Below are 10,313 nucleotides of genomic sequence, written 5' to 3'. Positions count from 1 at the left end.
AGAGGCTCCCTCCACCATTAATTGGTCCAAACTGGGCTGGTTATCCACCATGAATTTGCCCAAACTGGGCTGTTTGGAGGCTCCCTCCACCATGAATTGGTCCAAACTGGGTTTTTTAGAGGCTCCCTCCACCATGAATTTGCCCAAACTGGGCTGGTTAGAGGCTCCCTCCACCATGAATTGGTCCAAGCTGGGTTTTTTAGAGGCTCCCTCCACCATGAATTTGCCCAAACTGGGCTGGTTAGAGGCTCCCTCCACCATGAATTGGTCCAAACTGGGCTGGTTAGAGGCTCCCTCCACCATGAATTTGCCCAAACTGGGCTGTTTAGAGGCTCCCTCCACCATTAATTGGTCCAAACTGGGCTGGTTAGAGGCTTCCTCCACCATGAATTTGCCCAAACTGGGCTGTTTAGAGGCTCCCTCCACCATGAATTGGTCCAAACTGGGTTTTTTAGAGGCTCCCTCCACCATGAATTGGTCCAAACTGGGTTTTTTAGAGGCTCCCTCCACCATGAATTGGTCCAAACTGGGCTGGTTAGAGGCTCCCTCCACCATGAATTTCCCAAAACTTGGCTGTTTAGAGGCTCCCTCCACCATGAATTGGTCCAAACTGGGCTGGTTAGAGGCTCCCTCCACCATGAATTTCCCAAAACTTGGCTGTTTAGAGGCTCCCTCCACCATGAATTGGTCCAAACTGGGCTGGTTAGAGGCTCCCTCCACCATTAATTGGTCCAAACTGGGCTGGTTAGAGGCTCCCTCCACCATGAATTGGTCCAAACTGGGTTTTTTAGAGGCTCCCTCCACCATGAATTTGCCCAAACTGGGCTGTTTAGAGGCTCCCTCCACCATGAATTGGTCCAAACTGGGCTGGTTAGAGGCTCCCTCCACCATGAATTGGTCCAAACTGGGCTGGTTAGAGGCTCCCTCCACCATTAATTGGTCCAAACTGGGCTGGTTAGAGGCTCCCTCCACCATGAATTGGTCCAAACTGGGTTTTTTAGAGGCTCCCTCCACCATGAATTTGCCCAAACTGGGCTGTTTAGAGGCTCCCTCCACCATGAATTGGTCCAAACTGGGCTGGTTAGAGGCTCCCTCCACCATTAATTGGTCCAAACTGGGCTGGTTAGAGGCTCCCTCCACCATGAATTGGTCCAAACTGGGCTGGTTAGAGGCTCCCTCCACCATGAATTTGCCCAAACTGGGCTGTTTAGAGGCTCCCTCCACCATTAATTGGTCCAAACTGGGCTGGTTAGAGGCTCCCTCCACCATGAATTTGCCCAAACTGGGCTGTTTAGAGGCTCCCTCCACCATGAATTGGTCCAAACTGGGTTTTTTAGAGGCTCCCTCCACCATGAATTGGTCCAAACTGGGCTGGTTAGAGGCTCCCTCCACCATGAATTTCCCAAAACTTGGCTGTTTAGAGGCTCCCTCCACCATGAATTGGTCCAAACTGGGCTGGTTAGAGGCTCCCTCCACCATGAATTTCCCAAAACTTGGCTGTTTAGAGGCTCCCTCCACCATGAATTGGTCCAAACTGGGCTGGTTAGAGGCTCCCTCCACCATTAATTGGTCCAAACTGGGCTGGTTAGAGGCTCCCTCCACCATGAATTGGTCCAAACTGGGTTTTTTAGAGGCTCCCTCCACCATGAATTTGCCCAAACTGGGCTGTTTAGAGGCTCCCTCCACCATGAATTGGTCCAAACTGGGCTGGTTAGAGGCTCCCTCCACCATGAATTGGTCCAAACTGGGCTGGTTAGAGGCTCCCTCCACCATTAATTGGTCCAAACTGGGCTGGTTAGAGGCTCCCTCCACCATGAATTTGCCCAAACTGGGCTGGTTAGAGGCTCCCTCCACCATGAATTGGTCCAAACTGGGTTTTTTAGAGGCTCCCTCCACCATGAATTTGCCCAAACTGGGCTGGTTAGAGGCTCCCTCCACCATGAATTGGTCCAAACTGGGGTTTTTAGAGGCTCCCTCCACCATGAATTTGCCCAAACTGGGGTGTTTAGAGGCTCCCTCCACCATGAATTTGCCCAAACTCTGCTGGTTAGAGGCTCAATCCACCCTGATTTTCAAAACAAATGTTGGTGCCAACCTCAACTTACTACAAGGGCCAAATTCACTGCTGGTGACAAGCTCTCCTCACTGCAAGTGCCAAATACACATGTTTCAAGGTGTTTTCCTACTGTCAGAGAGGTGGTATTGAGTGTGTAAAGTGTGTAGTTGTTAGGCTGTGATGTTGGGGTAATAGAGGGTCTTTGGTGTGTTAGATGCCCCCAGACATGCTTCCCCTGCTGTCCCAGTGTCATTCCAGAGGTGTTGGCATCATTTCCTGGGGTGTCATAGTGGACTTGGTGACCCTCCAGACACGGATTTGGGTTTCCCCCTTAACGAGTATCTGTTCCCCATAGACTATAATGGGGTTCGAAACCCGTTCGAACACACGAACATTGAGCGGCTGTTCGAATCGAATTTCGAACCTCGAACATTTTAGTGTTCGCTCATCTCTATTATTCACTAATACAGTCCTATGAAAAAGTTTGGGCACCCCTATTAATCTTAATCATTTTTAGTTCTAAATATTTTGGTGTTTGCAACAGCCATTTCAGTTTGATATATCTAATAACTGATGGACACAGTAATATTTCAGGATTGAAATGAGGTTTATTGTACTAACAGAAAATGCGCAATATGCATTAAACCAAAATTTGACCGGTGCAAAAATATGGGCACCTCAACAGAAAAGTGACATTAATATTTAGTAGATCCTCCTTTTGCACAGATAACAGCCTCTAGTCGCTTCCTGTAGCTTTTAATCAGTTCCTGGATCCTGGATAAAGGTATTTTGGTTGAGGGATCATTCGCCCAATATTGTTTGGCCTGTGCTGAGCTGGTCCACCAGCACATTCAAGTGTCCCTTTATGTGCACCGCACTGCGATGGCTTAGATTTTCTTCTGCCTGAGAAAAAAATCAGCTTGAGAAGGGGAGGAGATCGTACCTCCCTGTTTGTTCAGGTAAAGAACAGCTATGATGTTGTCCATTCTGATTCTGACCGCCCTGCAGCGGAGAGACTGAGCGAAGCATAGAAGGGCCCGGTAACGCATAGTTCACGCCAATTTTATGACTGGGATCTCTCCAGCTGATTCCACGTCCCTCACACCAGGGTCTCCCCCAGATGCACCCCCCAACCATGGAGAGAGGCATCTGTTGTCAACAGGGTCCAGTCAGGCTGGACCGTGGACATCCCGTTCTTCAGTAGGGACCACCATACAGTGATTGACGGGTTCTGATGGACAACTGGAAAGGCTTCTCCAGCCCCGAGGGGCTGTGGCTCCATACCTTGAGGATCTCGCTCTGCAAGGGTCGCATATGCCATAGTGCCCATGGAACTGCATCCGCAGCCACTGACATTAATCCTAAGACCTTCATTACGGGTTCTTACCTGAACCTTCCGCATAACCGCCAGATGATGTACCGCCCAACAGATCTTCCCTTTCCAATTGGGAGGAAGAGATATCTCCATCTTCGGGGAATCTAAAATGAAACCTAGAAACTGGATTCTGGTGGAAGGGACAACCCCCGACATTTGCCAATTTATTAGCCATCCTAGTTCTTCAAGGAAGGTGGTGGTGGTCCTTAGGTGGGCAGTGAGAACCTCTGCTGACTGGGCCTTTAACAGCCAATTGTCTAGGTAAGGTATGATAAAAATACCCTGGAGCCAAAGCGCTGCAACGACCGGAGCCATGACCTTTGTAAAGGTGTGGGGAGCCGAGGATATCCGAACGGAAGAGCTGTGAACTGTAGATGACACAGAGTACCGTCCAGCACAACCGAAATCCTCAAGAATATTCTGTGTGGCGGAAATATCGGGCCATGCAGAAAGGCGTCCCTTAAGTCTAAGGTGACAAAACTGTCTCCGGCTTGCAGGAAAGGTAGAACCGACCTGATGGTTTCCATCCGGAAACTGATCTTGAGGACATGGCGGTTGAGAGATCTTAAATCAACTACCATTCTCCTGAAGTCTTTGGGACCAGAAATATTGGAGAATACCCACCGGCCGATTGCTCTTCCAGAGGCATCGGCTCTAGAGCGCCTTTGTTCAGGTACCCCTGAACGGCTTTCTCTAGAAGAACCTGCTTGTGACCAGACAAAACAAGGGTTTTTACAAAGGTGTCGGGGGGTGAGAAATTAATTTTATTCTGTAGCCTGAATTGACGAGCTGAAGCACCAGGGGTCCTGAACATGACTGGAACAGGGGGGCGGGCAGAGGGGGAGGAAGGAGAGGAGAGTGGACGTCAGAAATATGCCTTTTTCTTTTTAGGCTCACGGGTGAGGCCTAGCGAACCCTCTCCCCCTAAATGAAGGCCCAGTTTTCCCCCTAGAGCTTTGGGGAAGACTTTTCCCCTTGCTATCAGCCAACCCCTCCATGATGGAGTCTAACTCTTTACCAAAGAGTCTGCCAGGTTCAAATGGGAGGGAGCAAAGATTGTATTTTGAAGTGTTAGGGCTAGCTTCTCCTCTTCCGCCAGCAGATTTTTCTGCTAGCAGAAAAAAAGAAGTGACATGACCTTTCTTCAGGCGGAAGTCGCGGCACACTGAGCCACGGCTTCTGCCTAGCAGCAGCACCCTCCGATGTCGGCCCGTTCATTTGGCCTGGCTACGGAGGGGAAAGCCGCGACCGTGATGGTTGTGGCAGGCGTGTCCCGACTCGAGAGCGACGCAGCTCCCGCGTCACTCTCTGTGTCAAAATCCGCCCCCACGCGTGAATGAACCCTTATCTGCCCCCCAGGGCTTTAACCACAGAGGACGTCTTGCTGCAGTAGATAGCGCCATCGCCTTTGCTGCGATCTTCACTTACCTGGTAAAGAGATGCTTCCGCCAGGTAATCTACCGCAATGGAGGTGGAGGATAGAAATGCCCACAAGTCATCTCGGGGGACCCCCGAGTCAATATCTCTACATAGCAAAGATATGTTGCTATGCAGAAACTGGACGACCTCACTAGACCTCACAAAATCCCCATGGAGGCTTGAGCTGAAGCTGAGGTGTAGATGCGGCACAGAGAACCCATCCATCCCTTATCCCACCCTTATCCATCGCGTCCTGTAAATTTGAACCATCTGCAGATGGTACCACCGGTTCTAACCGCGGTCTTTTGGCAAGTTGAGAAACAGATTCTTTAATTTCTTGCATCAACTCCTCTAAATAGTCCTTTACCCAGGACCAGATCTCGGACTCATGATTCCTCAGTGGCCTTACACGCCAAGCGTCCGTGTCAGAGGTGGGCTTCCTACTGGGATTTTCCCCCCAATAGAAGCACAATCAGATATCTCTGGTAAAAGGCAAGATAATATTCTGCTACCATAGGTGGCAGCAGGCAGTAGCTGACAATCAAGTAACTGGCAGGTAGCCACCCAGGTGGCCGGTAGCCAAAGTCAGGTAGACACCATACGCGGCGCAAATAGAAATAAAAATCTGCTTCCCACAGACTGAACCACAAAAAAAACTTGACTTTTTAATGAAACTTGCTCAATATGAAGAATAGACTTGGCGCACATTCAGCTTACCTCACCTGGATATATGCAAACCGCTGAAAATCCAGTGAGCCCTAAACTCACTGCATTAATAGGCTGTTATTCACATTAGCTGCGATTTAAGGCAGTGGAGAAACCCAGCCCATCAGCCAAGTGAGAGCAACAGTCTGCAACAGCAGGCTGGAAGATAGGCACCATTAAATATAACTTAGAGAATACACCATCAAGTGAGCAATAAACAAATATGTACTTATCAAGTGGTGATAATACACAGGTATATGGGAACCGCTATACTTAGGTCCACAGCATATGGTCTCCACTTAGGAACTAAATGCACCTTAAAAAACTGCAAGACATAAAAAGTTTGGTTGGATCTTACCATAATGGCAGTGAAATGACTTCCACGGCTGAGAAGCACAGGTGAGTGCGCAAGGGCGCTGACAAACAACAGGCAGTTGACAGAGTGCACATAGCAACAGAAATAGTGCTTTAGTTTCTGCACTGGACACAGGAAAAGTTGGAGAGGACTCTGCTTTAAAGGGGCTCTATCACTGGGAAAAGTCATTTTTAACTAATCACATCCTTGCATAGGGTTTAGTAATGCTATTTCACACTTACCTTTAGTATGTAGATTGCCTCAGTGGTTTCTGAATAAGTCCGTTTTTATTCATATGCTAATGAGTCTCCAGCCAGTACAGGAAGTTCCCAGCAGCCTCTCTTCTATTATCTCCTATGTGTGTGAGGCAAACAGGAAGCTGAGTCATCAGCAGCAGCAGCAGTCTCCCATAGGAAGCAATAGGGAGAGGTGTGCACGATGTATCATGCACCAGACTAATTAACATATGAATAAAAACGGACTTATTCAAAAACCACTGAGGCAATCTACATACTAAAGGTAGGTGTGGAATAGACTTTCTAAAGGCTATGCAAAGATGTGATTAGTTAAAAATGACTTTTCCCAGTGATAGAGCCCCTTTAAATTACCGCTGGTAATGAACAAGCTGCAACACAGCTGAAAAAATGTCAGTAACAGGAAAGACAAAAGACTAGAATATAAACCCAGATCTTTCTCTCAGAAAGGAAGAAAAAGGAGAATAAGAAGGCTCTAAGACACCTTCCTTCAAACCTTACAGGAGGCCAGAAAGCCTCCTCCACCTGTCCAGTCACACAGGACAGAAAAAAACACGAGGTGGGGGAGGTCTGCTGACCTCTTATAGGGGAGGTTTTCTTTGATTGATTAAAAATTCCACCTGTCCTAATTGCATGCAGGGGCAGGAATACCCCATCTGCCGTGCCGCTGTTTGACGTTTGGGGAAAATGCTTCTCTGTCTGTGTCTCTGTGCAAGCTGCAGCTGCTCCTCCTCCCCCCTTCCTGTTTCACTAATGCTTCCCGAGACAGGAGGGGGGGGGGGACTTTAAAGTCCTGTATCTCAGGACAACTTTGGCCTATGAAGATAATTTTAAATTCATTTAAAGAAGAGAATCTCATCTTTAAAATGACATCAAGATCTTCATAATAGCCCTTACAGATTTTTAGCGAATTGCTGTTAAAAATGCTGTCAGGAATTGAGATCTTCAATGAGATCTAAATCCCCAATAGTATTTTCAACAGTGAATCGCTTTGGCACAGTAAGGGGTAACGTGAAGAACTTGGTATCATTTTAAAGATGAGATTATCATCTTAAAAATGAATCTAAAATTATCTTCATAGGCCAAATGAGTCCTGAGATATGGGCATTAGAAGTAAGGACGTAGCAGCTATGTCCTCGGATAGGCAAGTGACACCCTGGGAGGACGTAAAGCTACGTGATTGGCAGTGAAAGGGTTAAGGATGCAGCCTTCATTCATATCAGTGTTTGGTTTCCGTCCGGGAAAGTCCGCATGGGGACCCCCCCGAATGGAATACCAAACGTAAGTGCAAAGTGCTGTGCTGTAAAAGCACGTGGACCCCTTAGACTATAATGGGGTCCGTGTGCTTACTGCCAGATCTCCCAATCTACTTTCCTGTCCGCATGATTCATGCGGGCAGCACGTGCCAGGCACACGGACCCATTATAGTGTATGAGGTTTGTGTGCTTTTATAGCACATTGCTTGCAATTGCGTTTGTATTCCGTTCAGAGGGTCTCCATGCGGACTCTGCCCGGACAGAATACAAAAGTAGAAACCACACACCAACAAACACCACTACACAGACACTATCACAGTAGGCCAGAGAGAAAACAGACAAAGCAAGGCAACAGGACTAAACAGACAGTAAAACAAGTCACAGGAGTATCTGACCACAAGTGTATAACCGGTGCTAGCACCCAGCTTAAGTAGCACACCAGAGGGTGGGGCCAAACCTCAGGAAAAAAAAACCTCTCCCAAACTGCAGTGTGCAGAAATACAGAGATTAACCCTTGCCAGCCCTGACCAGCCCCCTAACACACATAGAGCTTTATTTTTATTTTGCAAGTTTTTTTTCTTTATTTTACGTCCGTGAAAATGTAACAAAAAAAGGAGGGAAATATGTTTGTTTCACTGCTACTAAAAACTTTTTTAAGGCTGAAGGTACATGTCACGAAAATTCTGTTTTTGCCACTGTGGAAACCTGCCACCAAAAAACTTGCCATCATTTTACAATAACCACTAAGTGAATGGGATTCTGGCTAACCCCATCCACATATCACAGGAAAAAAAATCCGCTGCAGAAAAGCTGCATTTTCAAAAATGCTCACTTTTTAAAGATCGCAGCATGTCAATTATAGGCCGGGGCCACACGGGACATAAACGCTGCGATTTTCCCGTGGTGGAAACGCTGCGGGAAAACTCGCAATGTTTTACAGTGCAAGCAAAGGGGATGGGATTCATGAAAATCCCTTGCCCACTTTGTGTAAAAAAACGCAGCGCGGACACGCTGCGATTTTCAAAACCGTTGCGGTTTTGAAAATCGCAGCGTGTGAATTATATCTACGGAAACGCCGGTGGCTTTCCCATAGATATAATGGAAACAGAAAGTCCGTGCAGGAAAACTCAGCGAACTTTCTGTTGAAAACGCTGCGGAAAGAACCGCAGTGCATTCACGCAGCGTTTCTTTCCGCAGCACTTTTATGCTGCGAATACGGCCCGTGGGGGCCTTAGCCATACCTGGAAAAACACTTGCGTTTTCCCTATACATATATAAGAGAAGAAAGTCTAAAGTGAAAAACTGAGCAAAAACATTAAAAATGCTTCGGAAAAAATGTGATATGTTTCTGCTGCAGTTTTTACCACAGCGTTTATTATCTGCGTTTTGCTATGTAGGGCCTAAAAAAGTTTTCCCTCTCTGGTTATTTTTATTTGGTATTGTTATTTGGGGTGGAGCTACAACCTATGATGTAGGCATGGTATTGGCATATTTTCTTTTATTTTAAAAGTTTTAGATTTTAAAACTATTTTAGTTAATTTTTTTTAAACTTTTTTTTTTATTTTTTTTTCTGGGAGGGGGCAATTTAACAGTATGTTTTCACTATAATCGGAGCTCATATATTTAGCCCCAGTTACAGGATGAATACAGCCTCCTGTCCATAACTGCAGAGCTGATGTGGGTCCTCTATTACGTCAATGCATAAACCATGGATCAAAATTTTTCTTTTAGAAATTAAGTTGCTAAAATATATGGTTATTATGTTAGCTTCTGTAAGAATTATCAACCAATAGTTCACCTTTATATGCACTGTTTTTCCTTGAATTATAACTTTCTTACTGAGAAATGATGAAATTATTATTTCACAACATGTAAATTGTGAACTTAGGTGTTGTCCCTTGTGATGTTGAAGCACCCCACCCTATAATTCTCTATAACAATGTACTGTATAATTCGCTGGCAGTGTAACTAAAATTTGTTTGCATATTAAGTATCTCAGCATCTTTGGTTCAAGTTCTGACCTATTTTGCTTGTGGTCATACCACGTATGTAATATGGACATATGCCATCTGTCCCTGCTAAGGTTCAGAAAACACGTAGGCACAGAATTACTAGTATCCATCACTTTATCTTTTAGCACAGACATATAGGAAGAAATAATTTGCAAAAATAAAGGCATAGGTTGTTTTGCTTTATGGTCAATAAGATTTAAACAGGTTCCTGACCTGTGATTTACTATTCTTTTAGGGGTGAGAACCTGTTCCTACAATCTGCCCTAATAGTATGACATGAAGGTGACCCTGGCTCAGGAAGCGTCAAGAAAGGATGTTAGCAGTATCACATAGCTGACATACTGCTCTGACGGCTATTTGTGGTGAAAATGCAGTTTGCAGCCATTTAACCTGCTTTTTGTCATCATCAAAAATATGGTGACATCAAAGTGATGTCTTAGTGTTGGCCCAACCTCATCAGTACCAGACTGTTGTCATGTTGACAAGGGTGATACCAGTGGCGTAACTAGGAATGGCAGGGCCCCGTGGCAAACTTTTGACGTGGCACATAGTGGCCCCTGCACACAGTATTATGCCCCATAGTGGCCCCTGCACACAGTATCATGCCCTATAGTGGCTCCTGCACATAGTATGATGCCCCATAGTGGCCACTGCACACAGTATGATGCCCAATAATAACCCCTACACACAGTATTATGCCCCAATGTGGACTACCCATGAACAATGATTATACTCTGGGGTCTGAAAAGTGTTATGATTAGAGACCCAGGGGAGGATACAAACATGAAAAAACACTGTTACTTACTAGAGATGAGCGAACACTAAAATGTTCGAGGTTCGAAATTCGATTCGAACAGCCGCTCACTGTTCGAGTGTTCGAA

The sequence above is a fragment of the Leptodactylus fuscus genome, chromosome 4, assembly GCF_031893055.1.
Source record: "Leptodactylus fuscus isolate aLepFus1 chromosome 4, aLepFus1.hap2, whole genome shotgun sequence".
Lineage (NCBI taxonomy): Eukaryota > Metazoa > Chordata > Amphibia > Anura > Leptodactylidae > Leptodactylus > Leptodactylus fuscus.
This window is presented reverse-complemented; position numbering follows the sequence as displayed.